The sequence below is a fragment of the Lissotriton vulgaris genome, chromosome 8, assembly GCF_964263255.1.
Source record: "Lissotriton vulgaris chromosome 8, aLisVul1.2, whole genome shotgun sequence".
In the NCBI taxonomy this organism is placed as follows: domain Eukaryota; kingdom Metazoa; phylum Chordata; class Amphibia; order Caudata; family Salamandridae; genus Lissotriton; species Lissotriton vulgaris.
In genome coordinates, this window is record NC_141696.1 from 746,715,282 (window position 1) to 746,734,484 (window position 19,203).

The following is a 19,203-nucleotide window of genomic DNA, read 5'->3' on the forward strand; positions in this document are numbered from 1 at the left end:
TGGGTCAGAACTGTGGGGTTACGCCAATTTAGACCCTCTAGTGAAAGCTCAAAATACATTTTTGAGGTCATTAATTGGCCTCCAACAGTCCACCCCATTACTACCCTTATTTTTAGATTTGGGTTGCTATTCGATTGAGGATGTGGCACACTTTATGCCAGTGGCATACTCGAGAAGGCTCTGGGTCACCCCGGAGCTTTCCCACTATGCCCAAGCTCTAATAGAATCTAGGGAGGCTAACAGTAATTGCAAAACTCCGTGGCTAAGGCAAGTAAACGCCACTCTTTGTGAGATGGGGATGAGCAGTTTATGGGCATCCCCCGTTGATAGTGAATTTCCAGCTAAGAGTGAGTTCAAGGTTGCATATTGGAACTCGCTTGCTATGAAGCGATTTGCTGCACTAACTGGTCCCTCATTATCCGGAGACTTCCTTGAGATTAAGCATGAAGTGAAATACGAAGGGTACTGGGATTTAATCACCACCCCTAAAGACAGGAAACTTTACCATCAGTTTAAGGTGGGCTCGCTTCCTACTAATGTAATTACCAACAAATGGCGAAGCTTGATTAGTAGCAATTGTCCATTCTGTCCTAACTCTAACAAATCACTGCCACACATTCTGTTTGCTTGCCCAGCCTATAGAAATCCCAGGCCCAGATGGTTGAACCCTTTATGTCTACATCTGGGTACCAGGTCAAGTAGCGAGGCATTTAGGATTCTAAAAACATCTACTAAAGAGTCCATGGTGATAGTTGTCGCTAAGTACTTGGGCTGGATGTGGGTGATTCGTTTGAAAGAGAGCAGCCTTAGGTAAATGCTTTTTGCTCCCTAGTTTTAGGCTATTGATCATTGCACTATGCACTTTATTGTATTGACACCGAACAAACTGATTTGTATGCTGAATCAAGGAAATTTGGTCACCCTAGGCAGCAGTTTGGCCGGACTGTATTCTAGCAGTTTTTTTAGCTATTTATTATATAACTATGAATTTTATCAGGAGAGTTTGATCTAGATTTGTATAATTTACTTTTATGTTGCAGTATGCTTATATTTTATATATTCTCACCCCTATGTATTATGTATTATCTTTTCTGATTTTGAATCAAAATAAAGATTTTTGACTGACTGACTGACTGATGTAGCACTTTCTATTTTGTTCTACATTTAAACTAAATGTAAAAACGATATCAATCATAAAAATATGTTTACTCATTTATTACAAATGCTAATAATCATTTAGAATGTTCCCTTTACTTTGCCATAAAGATAGCTCCACCCAATTATGGAGTCTCCCTATGGTAAAGTGTAGGGAAACGTAAACAAGCATTGGCATCGCCAAAAGGTCTCGCTTTTGGCACCTTATAAGTGTGTAGCTAAGCAACACTTGATGTTGTTTAATCAAGGATATTGTGCTGGATAACTAAAGACTTATAATGTCCCAAAGGCAAGACCTATCGGCTATGCATTGGGGGGGGGGGCTTATAAGTGTTTAGGTAGAGCCCAGATTAAGTTAAAAATTATGAACTCTGAGGTTGCTACTACAGTCACAAACACTGCTTCCAGTTCCAAGCGAGCACAAATTTGTCTGTAATCATTCTAAAGATGGCCACCCGAGCTGACAAGGTCCTTCCGAGGAGCGCTAGGTTCAGATGTTGAAAACAGCACAGGTGGGAACGTGGTGCGCTGACTTCACAGTTCCTGTTGGAAAAACTGTTTGGTTGAGACAGTTCTGTGATGAGATGCGACCACTAGCTGCGCTTTGAAACCTTAGCCGAACCCTGCGAGTCGTGCTTGGCTACGGAAGATCAGAACCACACTACCTCCACCTTCTGTGTGTTCATCGAGGACCCGGTAGGGCAAAAATCCGCTTTGTTTGTAGCACACAGCTTGGAAATAACAAAGCCTGCATAGTTATTCATGTACTACTGTTTTCCAGAATGAGTCCACAGGTCAGCATAGCTAAGAATGTTCTTGTGCCTGATATGACACTTTCCGCTTGTTGGTTGTTTTTTCAAGCCAACTGCATGTTGCATTCTGGAAAACATAGTTTTTTGAACAATGTAATTATGGGATTAAAAATCCGAGCAAGCAAAGTGGTGTTGGCTAAGAAGACACGACCGGTAGCATTTCTCGTACCTGGTTTAGATATTCTTGTCACCAGTGTGTCTCCACCCGGAAAAGATGCTGAACTCGCTTAGAGCTTGACGTTTCAAGACCTTTAGAGTTCATTGACGTCAATATCCTCTAATGACATAAGTTACTCTTTTAGTGCTGTGGATAGAAGGAGTAATTTAGGTGGCCATGACATACACTCTGTAATTATTTGTACCAAATATAGTGTATGGCTGGATGTTCCATATGATGATCGCTTGACACATCTGAATGTACTTCTTACATTAAACAACTCGATTGGATACATGTTTTGAGGGTCACGTTAGGACGTGCAGTTAGGTGGTCAGACCCTCAGAAAAGGAGTCTGCTGTCAACTACAAGTTGGAGATGCATCGAATTAGCACGTAAAAGGGTTTCATGGCAGGTCGAACCGGTTGTCATTTACAAGTTGACTGGGTGACGTTCTGATTCCTTGTACAGGTGTGGGTTTGGGGATGGAGTATCTCGATGTGGCAGGGTGATGTGCTGGAGTCTGGCACAGGTGTATTATGGTAATGGACACTGACAGAGTAAACAATCTCTCGTGATCAACCCGGGTAACTCCCATACCAAAATACTCTACTTACTAGTGGGAAGAGAAGGAAATGCCCTCAACTTGGCAAAACATTGCTGAAAATGTAGACGTGTAAAACTAAAGAAATGTACAGAGTGTAAGAATAAAGGTAGGAGTGAGTGAGATGCATGTGCCAGGAGTAGAGGGAAGTTATGGTACTGTGGTTCTCTGTGGACTCATTCTGGAAAACAGTAGTAAATATGGTGGCTATCTGATTCAACCACTAACATTCAGATTATCACTCATGGAAACAACCATAGCCAAAAGTGACATAAACAATGCTTTCCCTAAAATAACTTTGTTTAAGATATTTATATATTCATTAAGAATAATAGAGTGCTCATGAAAGGTGATCACGTAGTGCAGCAAATGTGATATAGTGACACATGTGCATGTAAACAAAACAAACAAGCCGTGGCAGCACGGCCGTTAAACTGACGTGGCTCTGAAAGTAAAAGAAAACAAGTACGCAAGTTGTGCATGTGTGCGCTCGTGCCCGCGTGCCTACCAAAAAGTAAAAAGAAAAAGAAAGTAAAAAGAAAGTAAAAGAAAAAAAGGGACGCAAAAGTCAAATCAGGCTGGTGAGTGGTGTGCGATGTGCGCGCACCATGATGAGAGAGGAAAGCCAGATGGCGCCTCTGCTCGTCATTGTGCACATAACCGCTCGCTCTATGCCAGCCAAAACGCTGTTGTATCCTTTTCTGAAGCCAACTTACTAAAATTCTTGCCAGACAGCACATGCGCTGGCTCAGGCGAGACCTAAAAAACGTTCATTTAACTAAAATATATTAATAGAAATATTCAAATTTTAAATAGCAATGTTAATTGTTTTTAAATATTTATTTTAAATGTTGAACAAGATAAAATATTGACCCAGTACCATTAACCACATTTTGAATAAAATACTTATTTGATACAAATATATTAATAATGCAAATTCTGTTTTTTGAAGTTTAAAATAAAAAGCAAATTCTCACCTAAAGTAAACAAAATATTATGTATGAATAATTATAAAAAGTGATTCATATAATTAATTAAAAGTAATTTAATTATATTTTATTAGAAATAATTTTGCATAAAACATGTTATTAACATATAATATAATAAATATGTCCGATTTTTTACCAATTTTTTTAACATTAAATTATATTCATTTATATATTAACTAGTTATTACCTCTGTTATTGTCTATGGGATAGTGTTGCAGTACCAGTGGGTGGTCATGTGTGGTGTTTGACTTACTCCAACTTGAACTTGAATAATTTACTACTGTTCTGGTTCCCTTATTGGCTGTATGTAGTACTTTATAAGAGCTGTTTGTGAAAAGCGATGGGCTTATTTTCTGTGTGTGGGTGCATGCCCCTCCTTAAACCCCTCTCTAAACCTTCCTTACTCCCACCTTATCCCATCCCATTTCTTATTATGTATGCCCCTTTCCCCTTACTGATTTGCAACTAAGTGGTAAAGTTACATGTGTGAGAATCTTCCCATGGAAAAGATAGGAAAGGTGGAGGGAGTCAAATGCTTTTTGGCATGCCTCTGTCCAAATCACAATCCTGGGCTGCTTCTTTGAAGTCAGCTATGTCAAGGGGGCAACATGGTGCCATATCACTTGTAAAACCTATTATAACACCCAGTGAGGCCTAGGAAGGCTCTTACCTCAGTCCTGGTTTTGGCAGAGTATCCCAGGCCATGATAGTCTCTATGTTGGCCTGGAGGGGCTGCACCTTGCCCCTGCCCAAAAGGTGTCAGATGTACACCACAGACCCCTGACCTATCTGGACTTACTGGTCTTGACAGTCAGGCCTGCCTTTTGCAGAGCCTGACACACTTCCTGGAGGTGAAAAAGGTGGCCCTTCCAGCTACTACGGAAGACCACAATGTCATCCAAGAAGGCATAACTTAAAGCCTCCATTCTAGCCAGAACTTGGTTCACCAACCTCTGGAAGGTGACAGGGGCATTCTTGAGTCAAAAGAGCTACACTCAAAACTGATAGTGGCCCTCTGAAGTGAAGAAGGCTGACTTCTCCTTTGCCCCCTTAGTTAGGGCAATCTGCCAGTACCCTGATGTAGAATCAAAGGTACGTAAGAACTGGGCAGCCCCTAACCTGTCTATCAGCTCGAGCCCGGGGGTTGGGATGAGTATCAGTCTTGGTGGCTGAACTGAGCCCCCTGTAATTCACAGAGAACCTGGATTTAGGTGTGGTGCCCTGTGGGGCGGCTTTTAGTACCAGTACCTCAGGACTGGATCAGGGGCTAGTGGAGAGTGCAATCACCCCAAATTCCAACATTTTAGAAACCTCCTCTAAATGCTGGCCCTCACATTATCAAACAGTCCCAAGCGAGCATGTATTCGTCTGTAATCGTTTTAAAGATGTCCACCCGACCTGACAAGGTCCTTCCAGGGAGGACTCAGTTCAGACACTGAAAACAGCGTGGGTGGGAACGAGGTGCGCTGACTTCACAGTTCCGGTTGTAAAAACTGTTTGGTTGAGACAGTTCTGTGATGAGATGCGACCGCTAGCTGTGCTCTGGAACCTTAGCCGAACCCTGCGGGTCGGGCTCGGCTACGGAAGAAAAGAATCACGCTACCTCCACCTTTCGTATGTTTGTCGAGGCCAAGAATCCGGAGCACCTTGTTTGTAGCACACAGCTTGGAAATAACAATGCCTGCATAGTTATTCATGTACCAGAGGTTGGCATAGCTAAGAATGTTCTCGTGCCTGATATGACACTTTCCGCTTGTTGGTTGGTTTTTCAAGCCAACTGCATGTGGCATTCTGGGAATCATAGATTTACTTGAACAATATAATTATGAGTTTAAAAATCCCAGCAGGCAAAGTGGTGTTGGCTAAAAAGACATGACCGGTAGCATTTCTCATTTGTGGTTTGTATTTTCTTGTCACCAGTGTGTCTACACCCGGAAAATATGCTGTTGGTGCAGCTATGGAAAACAACTAATAAGCATGTGATCCTTAAAAATTAAGTTCTAGAGCCCTGAATAATCAACAACCTTGCTGCCCCTCACCCAGCCCTTCAGTGCCTAGCTAGTATAGTGTAGGAAACCTACCCATGTTTGTGAGGAGAGTCTGTGACTTCCCCTGTTTTTCTGCCTATTTTTCTCAAGTGTTAGACCAAATTTGCTGACTAGAATGGCTTTCATGACAGTGTCGCGTGTTTCCGCTGTAGACATGTACCTCTACAAAATACTCCCCCTCTAGCGAACCTTGTGCACCCTTAGATCCACTTCAAATGCTGCAACCATCTGTCTATGTCATATCCCACCCCATAATTGGGCACCAAATATTTTGCTATGCAGACCCTTACTTCCCCAGTGGACACTGAAGGTACAATGCCATCATTAATGATGAACTTCACCTCTAGTGCCCTTATGTCCAGCATTCTGAGGCTTACATCATTGGCCATCTTTCTTTCCTCCATGGCTAGCCTTTTGTTTTCTGCTAGGGCTTGCTCCTTTTCCAATTTGGCAAGTTTTTGTTCCTCCTCTAATTTGGCAAGCTTCAGCTTTCTCTCCTCGCTCCTTTCTCCAGCTCCCCCGGGAACAGGTTCCTGGATTAGATGCGGCTCCCTGCCCCAGGGACAATCATTCCTCTTGACAGGATACTGGCTTCCTTCTCCACAGGCAGACCCAGGTTTTCCATTGAACCCTGGCCCAGCTCTTCATCACAATCATTAATCACCTGATCCTCCTCCTCTGTGGTCATTGACCCTACATTGCAAGCTTCTTCCCAGAACCACCTTCCTTGTGAAGCCTTTAGTAGACAGCTCAACCCCCCTTGGAAACTTCCTTGAGCTGGGCCACTGCATAGGTCTCCAGCTTGGCCAGCTCAAAATCCATCTTTGCTGGGACAGATCCTGCTTCTCCAGACAGAAACATGATTTTAGAAAATCATTAAAAGGGTTCAAATTGGTCTAGATATTGAGTAATAATGTACACTAAGTCACTGTATGGCACTGCACAAACACATTTCCTATACTCACTGCTGATCACCAATGTTAGAAATTGGGTTCTGGTTGGTGGAGGTATGACCCTGTTCAAGCTGAAACTACATTCATAGTACAGGTAAGTCAGAAACACATTTTAAATTAACCTGTGGTCACCCTCTCGTACATTGGCACAGAGCAGGGAGGTTTAACTTAAGAGGCAATGTGTAAAGTATTTGCACAATACAACAAACAGTAAAATGGTGGAAACATCACAAAAGGACTCCAAACCAGTTTCCAAAATAGATTATGATATTATAAATGAAACAAGACCAATATGGCAATAATCTTACACGTAGAAGTCGAGAAATTAATTTTCAAAGATTAAATGCAAAAATAGCACTTAGAAGCAATTAGCGCAGATTGGAGTTATCTGGTCATGCTGGACCAGGACAAAGTCAAGAGATCAGGCCAACTGCAATGGGTTGCAGGTCTGATAAAGATGCTAAGCAAGGACACCTGAAAAAGTGCCTTGATTCTGCTCACAACAGCGAGATGTGAAGTAAGCTTAGTGATGTGTTGGTGCAGATCTCGCAGTAGAGACGATGTGTAAATGTTTTTCACGCCCTGGTGGCGATAAACCTGGTTCCTAAGATGATGAGCCAATCCAAGAGGTGTTGGTTCCATAGATGATGTGTTGTCGAGAGGATGCATTGATCTTCTCACTCTGCAGCAGCGGTGATGCATTGGTTCCGTTTCACCAGTTCTTTAAAGCGATACTCTACTTCTGACTGTGATGCACCAATTCAGGTCCCACAGCAGTGACAAAGTATAGGTTCTGCTACAAGCAGACAGCAGATGTATTGGTTTGGCTTAAGCAAACACTTGAGTCCACTGACAATGGACCAGGCACAGGAGCAGGGGGTGGGACTTTCATATTCCTGATTCACAGAAAAAGGAGGCAAGCCAACAAGCCCTTGGAGGTCACATTGGGTTCAATCAGAGTCCAGTTCTTTCTCAGCAGAGTCTGAGGGAGACAATCAGCGGGGCAGCACAGCGCAAAGGCAGTTATTCACGCGCAGCAGTCCAACAGGGCAGCAGTTCATCCTACTGGCAGATTTTCTTTACAGGTTCAGAAGTGCTCAGATTTGGTGGGGTCAGAGACCCAGTACTTATTCCTAGGTGAAGCTTTGAAGTGGGTGTGACTTTAAAGAAGGGTCTTTGAAGTGCACGTAGATCCTTTCTTCCTAGCCCTGGCTCCAGACCCGCTACAGGGGGGTAATCAACCCTTTGTGTGGGGACAGGACAATGCCTATTCAGGTCTAAGTGTCATCTCCTCCCTCCCATCCTGCCCAGGATGAGCCATCATATGAAGGTGGCCAACAGACATACCTTACCTTTCCCTGTGTGTGACTGTCTACAAGGAATGCACAAAGTCAAGCTGTCACCCACCTTAGACGTTTATTGGAGACAGGCTGTAGGCACACATAGCTTTAAGAGCAAAGACAGCCAAGCTTCTAAATGCAATATTTCTAAAATAGTAATTTTAAATCTAACTTTACCAGTAAAGAGGATTTATCATTACCGTTCCTAAGATAAAAAGCATGGCAGAGCTACTCCTCTCAAACAGGAATTACAGTTTCAAAGTATAATAAGGAATTCCTACTGTTAAGTTATGAGAGTAGTAAGCCTCACAGTAATGGGTTTTAAATGCCAAGTTGGCACGGCAGTAAAACTGCCCACACAGGCTCTGCAGAGGCCGGCCTGATACATGTTTAAAGGGATATTTGCGGGGGTGGAAAGATCAGTGTTGCAGGCCCACTTGTAGCATTTAATTTACAGGCCCTGGGCACCGGTAGGGCACTCTACTAGGGACTTACAGATACATTAAATATCACACTTGTGGATTAACCTATGTAACCATGTTTAGGGAAGAAGCACATGCACTTTAGCTCTGGTCAGCAGTGGTAAAGTGCTCAGAGTCCTACGTCCAACAAAAGTATCAGCAGAAAGAGAAGGTAAGCAGGCAAAAGCTTTGGGGAAAGACCACCCTAAAGCTGACAGGTTTGACACAACTGTTCGACAATCTGGTTTGATATTATTAAGCCCTTAAAAAAATCAACTTCATCTGTCATTACATCTTTGCTATTAGAGTTATAGAACACCTCATGATAGACATGGAATTCAGCTAGTCCACTCTGGTATTATGTATGGCTGGTAATGTCCTATTTGATTCTGTCTGTCTGAGTTGGCAGGCCAATAAACATTGCACAGTTGGCGCAGTTTAAATAAGGTGTTTTTGCTTGAGTGATGTATAGCACATTTAAGTCATACTTGGCTTCAGTTAATGCTCCTAATACAGCTTGAATAGGTGATTCAGCACATGCAGAAGTTAGCTTCTGAATTGATTAATCTATTTGCTCCATGAAAGCAAGGGGTGAACATGTAATTACGTTCCCATTCGTTCAACATTTTATCAAGCATAATGTCCTTCAGAATACATCTGTCTCATTCATGTCCTAAATCAGATTTTACAGGTATATCAAGAATTTGGACTTTTACTACATTCTAATCACTGCTTATCTGGAGTTTTATCTCATCAAAGGAGGACATTAGTGAAGCCAAATTAGATAAACAGTCTGATTTGTTACCTACTGAGGCATAAAGTAGCCCTATGTATACATGAGTGATATGTATTCTGAGCTTGGCAAATATATACCTGCCTTCATCATCTGACAATATTTTGTAGTATTCTGATTGGTAGCAATTTATGACTCAAAATACCCACTCTAGCTTTCCTATAGCTCAATGGAGCATCTTAACAGGACATCCACTCCCTTTGATGGGAATGCATGCATTACTTTTCCAACCCATTCAGTCTGTAACATAATACATTTCTCTGTTGTCTAGTGGGTTTCTTGTATTAGTGTAGTGTCTGATCCTCATGAATGGAAGTACTTTTTATGCTAGATATAATGCATTAGGTAAATAATGTTGAGTTAGGTCACTGCCAGTGATTTCTTAGCAGTTGTATTAATGTTTCTTTGTGTGAATCTTATGTCCTCCAACTATTTCCTCTTTGTTCGAATCCATGTTTGCCTGATGCTTGTGTTATAGATACCCCGACTCAATGACTATGCGAAGTATAAATACTCAGCAGTGCTCCATGTGCACCCTCAGTTGTTCCGTAAATGACTAGTAACCTGAGTGTCCTATATGTTATCCCTTACTTCCATGGCAAAAAGTAACTGAACTATTGTAGTGTAGAGTGATTGCTGTTAAATAGAGGGGCTAATGTGTCAGTAAGGGTGATGAGTATCCCCACCACTCACTGTGTTCCTTTTCCTGGTCAGGAAACTCTGCTCTCCCCTCATGCATTGTGCCGCTGCCCCCTGCACATCTCAGCACTCAGGTAGGTGTTCGAGGCCCTCCTCCACCCGCAGGCTCCTGCCTGCACCTCAACCCTTGTGGTCCAGTGGAGAGCCTTGCTCTTCTACTGGTCCACCCAGCCAGCCTCTCTATCTTCTTTTTCTGTTCTGTCTTTTCTGTCTGTTTCTCTTGATTGTGCCTGTTCAGTCTTGAAATCTTTTTCTCTTGATTGTGCCTGTTCTGTCTTTAAATATTTTTCTCTTTATTGTGCCTGTTCTGTCTGTTAATCTTTTTCTCTTTATTTCCCCTGTTGTGTCTTTAATTCCTTTTCTTGCTATTGTGCCTTTTTGTGTTTCTCTTTTTATTCTTTTTTCCCTTGGTGCCGTTTTTCCCGCTGCAGCTGCCCCTGTGGCCTCTCCTCAATGCCGGTTCCCTCTCCTTCCTCCCACTGCGCTCCCTCCCCCATCACCTACTTATTGGCGCCCTCTGTGCGGTTGCGCGCAGTGGGCACAACACTGGTGCACCTAACACAAATCCGACTGCGTCCATCCTTGACCCGATGGTGGCAAGCGCCAGGGACCCTGGTTCTCTGACTCACCAACGCTACGACTCAGCTGCCCTCCATGCACTCCCTGCCCCAGAACAACCCTACGTGGCACCCTCGCTTACAAACCTCTTGGACCATGAACCACATTCACTACAACCATCACAGACCTCATTGTGCCCCACGCCATGGCCTCAGTGGACTACATACTGTTCAGAGAACCTCGATGACCACAACTCCACCGCCCCCTGCACAGCCTAACAACATCAGACTGAAACAGCTCGCCATCACCTCGCCCCACAAGGCAGGACACACACTCTAACCCATCTTCGCAGGAGGAAACAACATCCACTTCAGCCACACTGTGCAACCCCCTGGACAGACCACCACTCACAAACCTACACCATGCTCTCTGCAAAGAAATTGGAGCAAGGTCACCGAGGAGCACCTCAACTCCACCCTCAAACACGATCCCCCTGCCCCCATGGCCAATTTCAACTCTGCAGCCAACAAACTACACAGGTGGATCACCAACTGCTCAGACACGCTCGCACCCCCGTAACTCCAACAGACAATGCCCCATTGAAGCCACCTGGTTCACCTCCGACCTCCAAGAATCCAGATGCACCTGCAGATGTCTTGAGAAAGTATGGAGAAACACCAACCCCAGAAGCTCGAACCACCTACAAGAATGCCATGACTGAATAACACCAATGCATCAGATCCACCAAAAGGACCTTCATCGAGAACAAAATCCTCGCCAACTCCAGCAACTCAGACGTCACTCCTTCTCAGGACCTCTGCAGCAATCTAGGCTCCTACTTCCATCTCAAGATCAAGTCCATTTATGACAACTTCAACTAACAGACACCAGACACCAAAACCACACCTACTCCCAGCAGCGCAAGCAGCCTACTATCTCCGACTGGACCCCAGTCAACACCGAACACACTGCTACGACCATGAAGAGCATTCACTCAGGAGCCCCCATGGACCCCTGCCTGCCACACATCTTCCACAGAGCCGCCACAGCCAGAGCACCCGAGCTACACTGCACCATCAATGCCACCTTTGATTCCGGCACTTCCCCCGACAAAGTGCAGAAGTCAAACCCCTCCTCAAGAAGCCTTCTGCAGATCTTACGGACCTCAAAACCTACAAACCTATATCTCTCCTCTCCTTCGGGGCCAAAGTCACTGAGAAGATGGTCAACATTCAGCTCGGGAACTTCATTGAAGCCAACTCCATCCTCTAATCTTCCCAATCCAGATTTCGTAGCAACCACAGCCACAATACAACAGCCCTCCTCACCGCCACAGACGACATCCACATGGCGGCCCTCATCCTACTAGATGTCTCTGCAGCCTTCAACATCGTCTCCCATTGCACCCTCACCACCAGACTCCACAACGCCAGCATACAGGGAACTACCCTTGACTGGATATGCTCTTTCCCCACTGGCTGAAGCCAAATAATCAGATTCTCACCTTTCCTCTCCAGACCCACAGAGATCAACTGCGGAGTACCCCAAGGATCATCACTCAGCCCCACGCTCCTCAACATCTACATGGCCCCTCTTGCCACCATCGTCAGACAGCCTGGGCTCAGCATGGTATCCTTTGCTGAGGACACCCAGCTCATCCTATCACTCACAAAGCAACCCTACACCACCAGACTCAGCTTAGGAATGAAAGATGTTCCATCCTGGATGAGCAGCAGCTGTCTAAAGCTCAACTCGGAGATGACAGAAGTCCACATCCTTGGACCCACCCCCTCAGCATGGGACAACACCTGGTGGCCCAATGCACTAGGGAACCCCCCACTCTCACAGACCATGCCCGGAACCTCAGCATCATACTCACCATGACCCGACAGATCAACTCCATCTCCTCCACGTGCTTCAACACCCTCCACATCCTTTGCAAGACTTTAAGAGGGTCCCCCGAATTCGGAAAGACCGTCATCCACGCACTCATAACAAGGGGATTGGACTAGGGAAACACCCTCTACGCTGGATTACAGAAATCCCTGCTCCAAAAGCTCCAGACCATCCATAACACTGCAGCCAGACTTGTCCTCGGCATCCCATGACATGAACACATCACTCATCACCTATGAGACCTCCACTGGCTCCCCATCAAGAAGAGAGTTACCTTCAAGCTACTCAGGCGTGCCAACAAATCCCTCTGCAACACAGGACCCTAATACCCCAACTAAAGAGTCTCCTTCCACATACCCAAGAGAAATCTCCACTCTGCTGACCTCACCAAAACCCCGCACATCTAGAGCCAGAGAGGGTGGAAGAGCGTACTCCTACATCCGGGGAGGTAATTTTGCTAAGGTCATCAGCACTCGAGAATGTAGATGGATGCACCTCTTCGATACAGTGAATAGGGGACTGAATGAGCAGGAGGAAGTCATTAGACAGATGGCTTCGATCCCCAATGGTTGATGTTCTTTCTCATTGAGAGTATCAGTCAGGCATAGAAGTTTAACGCCATTGAGAGCATTATTGGGTATTAACCACTATTAGAGTTATGACATTATTTATATCTTCATTTTCGTTTCTTGATGTATAAACTGGTATTGTTTTTGTATATAAGTTGTATAACTGTGGATGTGTTTTTGCGTACATAACGTCTTTTGTCCAGGGCTCTGGTCATAGATATGGACACTTATGTATACAGTATTGTATTGTACAGAATGTATCTTTTTAACTTAGACTTCGGGCAGTCTGTCGAAATAAGCACCAATTTTCCATCATGTATAAATTGTTTTGACACTACTTTGTACCATGTATTGTATTTGGGATACAGATAACGAATGAATTCTGAAGCATTATATCACACTTACTACAATTACCTGGCCCCTTCTTTGTATAGCTTTGAGCAGACTTGCCCTTTAATTAATTTTTATGCTTATTTTAACTTAACAACGCACTGTCGCTATTGTCGTACGATGTTGGAGTGACTAGCTAACATACAAGTAGGTGGACTATTTGCCACTCTCGAATCGATGGGCATTACGAATGCAGCCCTCTTTCTATCTTCACTCAACCAGCGCCTATACACAGTGACAGTGCGGGACACTACCATGTGACCTCACGTCACGTTGCACGCAAATTAGGACACGCTCCCGTGCACTTGTAAACCCGGCTAAGACGCTGCCCGACTTCACCAGAAGAACGTGGGATAGATTTCTCCGTATGGTGTACTTCGACTAATGTAATTACTTGGTGAATGCGTGCCCAGGTCCCTGTCCTTAAAACTTTTTAAACTTATCTATCACGACTGGAGTGAGTTTGACCACGGCCTCCCTCTGTTTTTTATCTCAAACAGAGAAGCGCTCCAGTTACTCAGACCTCGGCTTAAAGGAACTTCATTATATGGAGGAACCTGTTTGAGGTAATTGAACCTTTGCTTGGCTCCGAAAGCTAGTACAACTGTTGTTATTATATTGTTTAAAATTATCTATTTCCACTACATTGACCTCAGCCGTTCTCCTCTTTAACAAAGGATTGCCATAATTATCAGCCTTGGTGCTTCGTGTGGGTTCGCCCATCCCCTCCCCCTCCCCCTCCATTTGATTGCCTGTAGCGAATTGACCCTCCGCTCAGACGTCTGTGGATTAAGGCATGGGTGAGTGACTTTCTACCACATTTGCCGAATTGATTTAGTTGATTGAATATTGGGCAATTGGGAATTATATCATATCCCCCCTTTTCTTGTAATTCGAAACGCATAAAAAATCCAGAGTAATCACCAACTCCATCGTTTGGATTTCTTGACACATCTATAGTAGGTGAGTCAATGTTTTGAATAAATCAACTGCCATTGGGTGTTCTGGACACTAGACGACAGTGCTTTTTGGAGATGGGCACTGAGTATGTTTTCTTGTCCTTTTCTTGTCCTTTTAGGTGGCCCGTCTAAATTGCATTGACGTGACCCCTTCGTTCTACCCTTGGTAATGTACCCAACACTACTCATATGAATTAATTAGATCCCTTTTTGTGCCAGGGTCGAAACGTCGATGACTATCCCCCTAACTCGAGGCCTACACCTTTATCTCCCCCTCCCCCTCCACCTGATTGAGTTTGTTATAATTGTTCCATAGTACTGTCTGTGTTTCCACTTTTTTCTTTTTTAGCATAGAGTGCACTACATAATCTCTAACACTCCTACCCTTGCGAAAGGCATGCATGAGGGGGTCTGGCAATCCAGTATCTTCTGCCACCATTTGCCAATGATTATTAATGATCCTCTTAATGTCCGTGCTCCTGGTATTAAAGGTCGTCACACATATCAACCTTCTATCATCATTATCATTCTTTATCCTGGGTTCTAGGAGCACCTCCCTATGACAATACCCTGCTCTTTTACGTGCCTTCCATACGAAACTTCTATGGTAACCCCTTTCCATCAGTCTTGTCATCAGAATGGATGATTCAGAAAAATAGACTATCTTACGGCTACAATTCCTATGCAACCTCAGGAACTGTTCATATGGCAGATTGTCCCTGAGGTTGCGCGGGTGATGGCTGAGCGGTCTTGTCTGGAGATATTATATTTTACATATTTCCTATCAGTAAGTAATTTGTTAACGTCCCCCATCACCATTTGTTCATAAGCCAACAATCTATGTGACATCATTTGGGAGCGTGGTGTAAAAGTTGAAGGTGGTCTTAACCCAGTACTACTGAATACAGGTGGATGTGGTGTTTTATTAAAGTAGTGTTTTAAACGCACCCTACGAAAGAATCAATGGAGTTCCACTTTCAAATTCAAACTGTTGGGCAAATTCGTGGGGACAAATGATAATCCCTTCTCTAGAATCTTTTGTTCGTCACTAGTTAGAGCATAATTGGAAAGGTTAATCAGGGGGCTGCCTCCATGCATCATGTTTGGAGGCGCTACCACCTGTAATGCTGTTTGTGAGTTCGAATTTTGCCGTGGGATTCCTGCCAGAATTGGACTTGTTTCCCTGGCCTGTCCCTCCCTTGGTTCCAGGTCGATTGTCCTCTGCCCTGATTCCAATTGGTTTGGCCCCGTCCCCTGTTCGTCCCCAGGGGCAGCCCCTGCCGCACTGTTCCAACCATGGGTCTTGCTCTAAAAAATCCGATTGGAAATCCAGTTGAGGAGCTGCACTAGTAGTCGGTTGTTCAGATTCTGAACCACTACTTACAGAAGAGTTTGAAAAGGTATTATACCTCCTATATCCTCCCCTGCCCCTAGTTGTATATCTACCCTGTGATTCCTGGTTATAAAAGCCTTCCGCTAAATAGGGATACACAGCTTTTTTATTGAAGAATTTGATATCCTTATACAATTTATCTAACTTGGTAGATTGGGTGAACATATCAAACTCCTTCAATGTCTTCTCCAGTCGCTCAAGGGCTTCCTTCACATTAATCAGAGCTGAATCTTCAGTAATTTCCTTCCTTAGTTCTCCTATTTCTTTAATCAAGCGTTCTACCTCTTCCAGAGCAGTTTCCACCCCAAGCACCATCCAATGTCTTGAACAGTTGTTTGAGATGAAGCTGAATTTGCCCTTAAATTTTGGGTTATCTACAAAGATTGCAGGTTCATTGCGAACATGCAGACCTACTTCGATAACATTCGCTTGTAGATATTGGGTGAGTGCATGTCCGTGTAATCGTGTTCTAATCAATTTTTCTCAAGTCTCTCTAGTTTATTGACTTTTTCATTTAAAGTTGAGTCAATAGGGGTCGTGGTCCGACCCAGGAAACTACCACTTCCCTGAACTTCAATTAGATTTTTTTATGTAGTCCCCACTATAGGTGAGTGTTTCGGTCTCTGACTTGTCCCTATATCTTCCAAATACAAAAACATACAATAGTACAAACAAATATTAAACACAATCAACAAAAATTCAACAGAAATAAACGCTCGCAGGAATCCCTGCACAAGAGACCATTAGATCAATGGGGTTTACCCAATGAATCACAGGACCTGGGTAACAATTTGTATATAGAAACAAGGTGGTCCTTGATACAGCTCAAGACGCAATTAATGTAAGTCTTATTATTAGCATAAGTAGATTCAACTTAAACAGATTAAATCTGTACCTGAGGAGATGTGTAATCTGCAAAAGGCAATATTAATTGCAACAAACCCAACACAAACAGATCAAAGGCCATACGTACTTGATCTCACTTTTGTATCACAAGTTTATTTACAAAATCCTAAAAAAAAGTGATCAAAGGAAAACTGCAAGATGCAGTGGACAGCAAGAAGAGAAAGGGGGTGCTCAAGTGAATTGAAAGGAAAATTAGCTCAAAGAGCAGAGTTAAAAAGATTCAGTACAACTAAAAAACACAATTTTTCAGTTAAACAAACAAAGGCCTACCCGTACATCACCAAATGCGATGGAGTGCGCACAACGAAATTCGTTTTATTTATTTATATGTTTACTTACCTGTTAAACTCTGTCATCCATACATTACTACCCCAGACCTGCCCCTCCCCCTCCCCACATCACCGCCCTGCAGGAACTCCTACTGCCGACCGCAGCTGCCTGCTGCCCTGCTCTGTGAGTAGGGCAGTCTCGCCCCACCCACAAAGCTGCCTGAGCATGGAAAAATAAAATGATACTAACAACGCATTTTTTTTTGCAGTGCTGCGGCCAATGGGCCGATGCTCCTCGCTGAGTAGCCGCCACTGAATAAATTGCACAGGAAGCAGCCGGGCTAGCCTTACACGTTGAGACAGAATTATTCTCGCCCTTTTGACATTATTTTGCTCTTTCATTACCATTTCCCCCGCTGCATGATGTTGTTTTATAGATTACTGGGCCTTCTTTGATTACCCTCCCCTGTTTTTTGGTGTACACACACTAAACATCTGCTGTCGTTTTAGCCACCATGGCGCTGTGCATCTGGTTATATGTTTTAGTCCATATTAAAAATATATTTTGCACGTCTCTCTCTCACATACCCACACCCATCACGAGCTGCATTCCATTACATGACAACTGATCCTCCTTAGGCATGAAAACACATCCCACATAAGCATAAAACAAAAACAACACCCTTCCAACCACACACCACAGCTTGCTATCCATGTGGGTAAGCACTTCAGCTCCCCACATAGGGATCGTTAGTACTGTAAAAATGCTACAATGTAATAAAATATATTTGAGGGCATAGGATATGAGGCTGGTTGCAGGTGGTGAACATGTTCACTCATGTTTGGGGACTGCAAATTATTTTTCTTCATAAGACTTTGACCCAAGCATAGAAAGCATAGCGAAAATGGAAAAAGAAGGAGAAAAAAATATATAGGAAAACAGTGGCAGAGGGAGAAAGCAGGTCAAAAAAGAATATGAAAGAGTGAGGGCAAGGGACTCAAAAGTAAGGAGGTGGAAACGAGAGGTGTGAGGTAGAACCAATGCTGGATAGAAAATGTATTACCTCCTCGTAAGTCTTCCTCGCCACATGATTTACATAGTGAGCTTTAGCTCCGTCACAGAACCCTCCAAAGCAAAAAGAAACCACCTCCCACCCCCTCCCAACATGGCCGACCAGTCCCACCTGACCTCTATAAGAGGCGGGCCGGCCCAACCAATCAGCCTGTTTTTTTTGTTCTGCACGACTCTCTCCAGAGCACGGTACAGGTAAGATGGGCCGGCGTGAGCTGGCCCTTGGGTTTAGGGTGGAGGACCTGCTCTAGCGGTCTCAAGTGCCTTAGGCCTGTAAATCCCCCCCCCTCTTCCTTCCCCCGGTCCTGTGGGGCCGGTTAGGTACTGCTATAGCATGCCAGTGGTTTACAGGGGGGGGGGGCGGCAGGGGATATGGGGTGTTTGGACATCCCGGTGTATCCCCAGGTCGTTACTGATGGGCCCTGGCCACTCTGTGGGCTTTTTGGGTCCTACGCAGCTAATACCCTTGGGGTGTAGGCACATATGTGTGTGCACGGCCTGCTAACTAACACAACTGTTGAATGTGTCCTGATACTACCATTCGGGCTGTCTTGTGTGTTGCAAAGGGGATTGGATTCGAGCTGCTCCCCTGTCTGCCTGCAGTAGGTTCGTCACGATGTATTCTTGCTGCGGTTAGGGGATGAATTGTGGGTCGTGGCAGTTTCCGCCTCTCCCAACGGTGTTTTTGTACGTGTTTTGATTTTTTCATTTACGTACTTATTTTCCAGCGCCCCGGCGGGGCGGGCGACTTCAAGTTACGCGCAGCGTGTGCTACCCGGCCTTGAGGGAGTCGCTGAGCGCTCCCTCGCAGAGCTCGGCCCGTTTCGGTCGCTCGAGCTGCTGGTTTCCATGACCCACTTGTCACTGAAATGTGAAGTTTGGCCTCGAAATACAGTATGGGTGTCTTCACTTCTTTTAAATTTCAGGCAACACGGCTGGCCTACCTTGCCTGGCGGCGGGTCCTCGGGGGCTCCGCTGTCCGGGTCCGGTTGCTCTCGCCAGGGCTGCGGGGCGGCTGCTGTGCGCCGCCGCCTCCATGCGTGTCTTCTGGCCCTACGGGCCGCGATTGCGGAGCTGTAGTTAACTCCGGACGCCCCCCGCCCCCCGGGGGCGGGGTTTGGTTACCTCCAGGTGTTTTGCTTCGGCATAGATTCCTGGGGTCTCACGAGGTCTTGGAGGCAGC